The 7216-nt window shown below is 37.0% G+C and overlaps 1 protein-coding gene across 1 annotated transcript in view; it reads right to left on the bottom strand.

The window, feature by feature from the left end:
- The window catches only part of LOC307029173 (uncharacterized protein), a 426810-nt gene that overhangs the window by 399928 nt on the left and 19666 nt on the right, over positions 1 to 7216 (bottom strand). The window lies entirely within an intron of this gene.

Genomic DNA, 7216 nt, shown 5'->3' with positions numbered 1-7216 from the left:
TCATGAGCACGATAGTGAAGAAACACAGCACACACAGTATTAGTGTTATCTTTCATTACCTGATCCCCACAGGCTGTGTTAGACATATTGCACAATTCATTTATTAGAAACTGCAAACATGGAGCTGATAATAATGCAATAATACCTGAATTACCCACGATGGCGCCAGAGCTCAATTTATAGATCTCCAAAGAATGTATTGATTTTGACCTTTTAAGTTGCAAACATTATGTGATTACATAAAAATGCGTATAATTACAAGAACTTACAGTTTTTCTCAATTGCTAAACCCACTATTTAGAATCAAAATTCATTTCTTCAAAACAAGAACATAGCCATCTAAACAGAAACACACTTGCCATAACTCTGAATATCTTTTGCAAAATGCACTTACATGACCAAAACTGAAAATACTGGTCACAAAAAAGAATAAGTCGATCGAAACAGAACAAATTGTCCTCTAATGAGACAAATGTGTTTTCATAACTGAAACTCCGGTCACCATAACAACACATTCTACCATAGCAATATACATTTCTTGCAAAGTGCTCTAAGGCACTCAAAACTAAAAATACCCCTTCCAAAACCAGATACCTTCTCCAAAAACAAACATTTGTCAGCTCATTAGAAGACTATTTGAACAGTCATTACTAAGTGGCACACTAAATACTGACTACAATCATCAATACACAAACCTCAAGCTATCGATATTGGAAACTGAACGGAAAACTGACAAGTTGGGAGAAACAAACTTACATATAGGAAAAACAGTGTGTTACTGTAACTATGTCATTGTTTTTATGTCTCATTTTCAGTAGAGCACCGTAACAGAAACAAAAGATGAATAGCAATACACTGGAAAAAACATAACATGGGTAAATGATGTAAATCAGCAGTAAAGCAGAGAATGAGATCTATATAGCTTTACTGATCTGCTCTTTGCCGTCTGTCTGGCCACATAGCCTCATCTACGTCACAGCGTATGTCTTCCCTTGCAAGGCAGCGTGGGAAATATCTCCTTGCGTGTCGACACCACCCTTGACAAACATCTTACTGAAGTGAGGGAGGTCTTTTATAGGATTCTCACTAATTACAATTACTATAGGAAATTCATTGATGTCAGCTGTGAGCAATTCATTTACATGGAAGTGAAGTACTCAATTCACCCCAATACAAAAAAAAACATTTCTCAATGTGCAAAAAGGAAAAGACCACAATTACTGACTTTAAAAATGTTGTATCAGCTATAGCTAATCCTCCCCATATGAACATCTCAAAGAGCTATGCAAGTCATATCAACACTATTATAGCTTTACCGGCACCATTTAAAAAAATATTTTAAGTACAGTCATGCAAATTCTATCATGTAAATGTTTTCAATGTAACATCATTACTGTAAGGTATACAGTACATTCCATGGAGTTACCTTTTTCAATGGGGTGATTGACTGATAACAAGTGTTCATATTTTGCACATCAAGTGTCAATTAGTGTAGCTATGGTCTAAGTTTATGAGGAAGTGTTATCCAATGTGAGAAGATTATTTTTGTTTTGTAGACATGAGTTACACAAAAGATTTTTGATCTTTGTGTAGAGAATTGTAACTTCAGTTAGAGAATTGTGTGATCTGTTTTGCAAAACACTGCTTAGCATCTGCATTTTGTGTGATATCAATGATAAATGGTATACTGTTGTAGAGAAATGGTTTTCTGTTTCGATGGCTGTGCTGTTGGTTTGATGAAAGGAATTTTGATTCTAAATAGTGGGTTTAGCGATTGAGAAAAACTGTAATATTGTGTTTATTTTTGCACTAAATCAAAAGGAACAATTTGGAGTTGTGGTTATTTACATGTTGTTATTCTATGATTGTACTGATCCAGCCCATGAGACCCAATGTGGCGTTATGTGGCCCCTGAACTGAAATTAGTTGGACTCCCCTGGATTATAGGTAACATATCACTGAATTTTGATATCAAATTTCCACAATTTGTTGGCCTAAAATCAAATGAACAGTGCTTTCAAATCACTACACTTATTGTTATTACATTGCACTCCTGTCCAGCTATATTTCAGAAACCTTTTCTTAACAAACATTCATTTTACACGGAAAATCATGGAAGGATTTTCTGCTTTCACCAAATCTGAGTTTGACCATCAGGCCTGCAAACATTCTATCAAGTGTCCACCTTTAAACTCAAAAAGCTTAACTTATTTCTAAAATGATACAGCTTTGTGTGGTTTTACAGGGATACATTCACATTTCAAACGCTAAAATAAAGTTAAAGAAATTGTTGTTGTACATGATGTGTAGTTGCCAGGTGCTGCAGGTTCAACTCAAAGAGTCAAGTCAACTTGTGTCAAGTCGATGTGTGAAGTGATACATCTGAATGATCTCTATCTCTTTACAGGCTCAACGAGCTGTTTCCATGGCATCTACGTACATACGTTCGTGCGTGCAAGTTAGTGGGAGACTCTTAAAAAATCGTATGTTTGCCAAATATGATTTCATTTCATATTATTTTCAGTTATTGTCTCCTCCTTTCATTCAGTAGCCTGAGTATGGAGGTTCTTTAGGACATCTGGCTTATTTTCTTTTTTGTTGTGCTTCTTTGGCTTTGTTTAATTGTGCAAATAAACTAAATCATAAACATTCTCAGGTGATGTGTGCTTGCCTTTAGACTCAGATACGTTATATGGAACATAATTGTAAACCGATAGATTTCAAATCAATCGGGACTGTCAATGATTGACACACAGCTGTCAATCATCTGTGTGTCTCAGCCCTCCAGCAGTCTCTTCATCAGCCAGTTTAAGGATCAAATGTTACCTTGTAGTTCTTTTTTACATTTTAAGAAAGGATTTCATTACAAGGCATACATCACAAACACAGACAGATACATCATCTACATAACAAACGACAAGTCAGGAAAAAAGAAAAAAACGCAAATTGAAATGAACTTATAAGGTATAGTTTACACATAATGGATAAAACATTAAGATGCATACATACATTAACTGTTAGTTCCTATCCACCTGGTCTTCATTAATATTGTGTGGTCTATCATTTACACATTTTACCCATCTCTCATCAAAGATATGAACCGACTGCTTCTCATGGTTCATTTCTCCCTTCCATAAATCTCATTTACTATATTCTTCCATAGTGAGTTAATTCAGTTATTATCTTTTAACCAATTTCTTGTAATTGTTTAATAATTACTATTCTTATTGTCAGGGAATAATTTCCATAGCTGTTTACCTTTCGCCCTCTGACACAGCTGACCAACCTTGAGCAGCCGTTATCTCCCATAAGGAGGGGCTGCCCTAGCATTTTGTTGTTGTTATATGACCGGGCAACTGTCTGTCAGAGATAGTTATTGTTGTGGGACACCTGGAACACATCCTTCTCGGGGTGTAGATGACCCCAAGCCATAAGCGACAAAAACTGTGATTCAGTGTCCTCAGCTGTTTACTCTATTGAGGAATGTTGATTATTACACTCTGAACTAGTTAAAACCTGGAGCTACAGGAGGGCTCTTCAGAATTGATTGTGGTATCTCAACCGTGTGGTCAACTCGTGACCCGTGATATGTCTTGTGAATTCTCCGGCCGAAGCTCCAAATAAACCGTCAGTGTTTGCCATAAAAAGCTCTCAATCGTGTCTTTCTGAGTCCTGACTCCCATTGCTTCAGAAGTTTCCCCCACACTTATCACTAAAAGTAAGTAGGGACCTTTTTTTTTTTTATTCCCTCTGGTGTTATCCCAAGTAGTGTGTCCTTGTTTAGAGAAATGCCAAACATATTTGACATTTCTCTTATAACTGTTTCCCAGAAGCCACACAAATATTACAAGACCAAAATATATGACCATGGTTGGCCTTCTGCTCCCCACATTCTCTCCTGCATGTGAAGTGACATTTTGTTTATACTCACTGGATCTGGGGTGTCTGGAAGTACCAAATTAAAACCTTCCATGTGTATTCTTTCCTGTAGTTGGTTATGCTAGGAATGTTTTTGCAGCCCCAACCTTCTTTTGGAATATTTCAGGATAGTTAAAGGTGGGGTAGGTAAGTTTGAGAAACCGGCTCGAGATACACTTTTTGTTATATTCCATGGAATGCTCTTAACATCCCGATAGCAATGAATATCTGAAGTGCTTTGACAAAAAATCCATAAAAAATGTCACCTGTGGAAGCCGTAGTACTGTAAAAAGCACGACCAATCATTTTAGCCGGCCCGGCTAAAATAACTGGATGGCCTACCTGCCTGTCAGCCTTCCATCTGTGCACAAACTTTTCTCGTGCCCTCATTGGTCATGTGCGCGTTCGTGTGTGTTGGAGGAGGGGCTCTGTAAGGAAGTGGCAGATTTGATCCGGCTGTGTATTTTCATATTCTAGCGCACTCGAGCTGGTTTCTCCAAAATTACCTACCCCACCTTTAAGTTTCCCCTTTTTTTTTACATTGATTATACTGTGTTGTTCATCTTGATGGTTAAATTGTAGTATTTGAGCCATCTTAGTTAGACATTTTGTTTCCACCCGAGAGTCATACATTTGAAGCAATGTCCGAAAGATAACATAGGCTACAGAATCTGAATGAATGGGATTTGGGTAAACCCTATTGTGACGTAAAGCTGTTCAAAGGATTACATTTATTTATCACCAAACATTTGTCCAATTTACACAATCCCTTTGTTACATTTGTTAGGAGGTAAGTCTGGGAATATTAGATTTTTGATTCTGGAAGACTTTCTTCCGAACCATAAGTGTAGCAACTACCCATCTATTGTCCAACCTCGTGTTCCAGCTCAATCATTTGTGAGCAGCTTCTCCACTGCCCTGTCTCACCACCAACCCATGGGAAGATCAAATATGACTTTATTGTTATTTGTATTCATACGGACCTTTATATGCTCCTGTTTTTATTCTTATCATTTATGTGTGTACTTTTATCTTATCTTGTGTGTGATCCGTGTGAAGAACTACCTTGACACACACTGCTCGGTAACACTTTATGGTAAGGCTACATCAATCATCAGGAATTCATGCATGACTTAATGCATGAAAAAGCATGAATTCATTCATGTAGTACTTCATGAACTATCAGTAATGTACAAGGAGGATGAATAGTATATCATGCATGACTTAATGCAGGAAAAATACCTTAAAGGTGACCTATCATGCAAAATGCACTTTGTACGTCTTTTATACATGAATATGTGTCCCCGGTGTTCCACGGAACTCACCAAGTGTCAGAAAACACAACCCTCTATTTTCCTCCATACCCAAATCTCTTAAAAAGGGGCTGCAACGGATCTGATACAAATTGATCCAGATTTGAACACTTCTGTGACGTCACAGAAGTGGCGCTACGGCTATTGGGCCAACTCCACCAATCAGGAGGAGACAGCCACGGACATTGCCGTTCGAAAGCGCTGGAGACGCTGTAGTACATATGCCAGGCCTGTAGATGGTGCTGTTCTCACACACCATGCAAAGACAGTGTTAAATTGAGCGACGTGAGGAATGGCTAAAATGCATGATCGGTTTGGTATTTGGAAAAATAAAAAGTATAGATATGCCTTATATAGGTATGGTCCTGCACTATATTATTCAAATATAGCATGATTGGTCCACTTTAACTAATGCATCAACTGGTATCTCAATCATCATGAGTTATTAATGATGTTCATGTCTTCTTCATATAGATCTGCAGTTAAAGTGACAGGCCAACAAACTGACCACTCACAGCAATTCCAAGTGTTGTAATCATGATTAACTAAGCATCATTTTGTCATCACTTCATCATGTTTGTGCCCCTTACATAAAGTGGTGGCCCGGTCTGTCGGTCACAGCAGTGCATGTATTCTGTTGAATTCAAAGTGTTGTAATCATGATTAACTCACTGACTTCAGATATGAAGAAGATGGACGTTTCCAGATAGCCCCTGTTCGTGCCTCACATCTATTATCATTACATATGATGAGTCAGGAGGTTTCTTCTGAAAGATAAATCCCTGATGATCTACGCAAGTCATTTCAGTGCATTCGATCTGTTGTGGTCAAGTTCAGATCACAAATAATTTAACAATATAAACATGGTATGATTTGCTATTAACTCACTATTGCCATGTATCTTGTGTCTTTGCCAAAATATGTTTCTGTTTTCTTATGTGACATGATATGTGAAAATGTTATCCTGCTGGCTTTGGATTATAAATTAAAGTGTGTTAATACTATGAATGAGTTATCTGAAATGGTTTGTGAGCTTTGAGATAATACTGTAGGGTACATAAAAAAAAGTCCTAACTAAATAATTGATAATTGAAATTAAGTCCAAAATTATGATCTAATTTGCATTTGTAATATTGCCAAATACATAATGCCTAAATAGACATTATTTGAGGCATCACAAAGATGGTTGATGCATGAGCACCAAATGGTTAATAAAGGTGATTTCACAGGCCGTTAATCACATGTTATTTATCAGTGTAAACGACGGAACAGCCGGGTCACCACTTTATTTGAAGGGGCACAAACATGATGAAGTATGCTTAGTTAGAACACTTGGAATTGCTGTGACTGGTCAGTTTGTTGGCCTGTCACTTTAACTGCAGATCTATATGAAGAAGACATGAACATCATGAAGAACTCAGAAGTCATGATGATTGAGATACCTTAGTTGATGCATTAATTAAGGTATTGTTCCTGCATTAAGTCATGCATGAGATACTATTAATCCTCCGTATACATTACTGATAGTTCATGAAGTACTACATGAAGGAATTATGATTCATGTACCCTTACCATAAAGTGTTACCCACTGCTCTCTGTGCGTCATATTCTGTGTGTAATACCAGCTTCATTAATATTTCAGTACTGTATCAGTGGAACTCTTTACCTTTTTGTGACCCTTCTTCTTTTCACAGGTCGTGGCATTGGTGTTGACACCACCAGTCATACCATTATAATATGAATCATTTCAATCTGCTCAAGAGGTGCAAAACATTCAGTATTTATTCATATTATTCTATTATCCATAGAAAATAACAAAGTATTGTGGAGATAGAGGTAACATCACCATATTTCATAGTTTAAATACCCACTGCTCTAATGTTAAAATACACTGTGTATTATTATATACACTGCCATATTCATCTACCTCGTGCATAAAGCAACATGTTGCATTATCTACTTCTTTTATTTCCATTTTAAGAAAT

Source organism: Notothenia rossii (genome assembly GCF_949606895.1).
Source record: "Notothenia rossii genome assembly, chromosome: 2".
In the NCBI taxonomy this organism is placed as follows: domain Eukaryota; kingdom Metazoa; phylum Chordata; class Actinopteri; order Perciformes; family Nototheniidae; genus Notothenia; species Notothenia rossii.
Note: the sequence above shows the minus strand (reverse complement) of the source record. Positions and strands in the feature narration are given on the sequence as shown.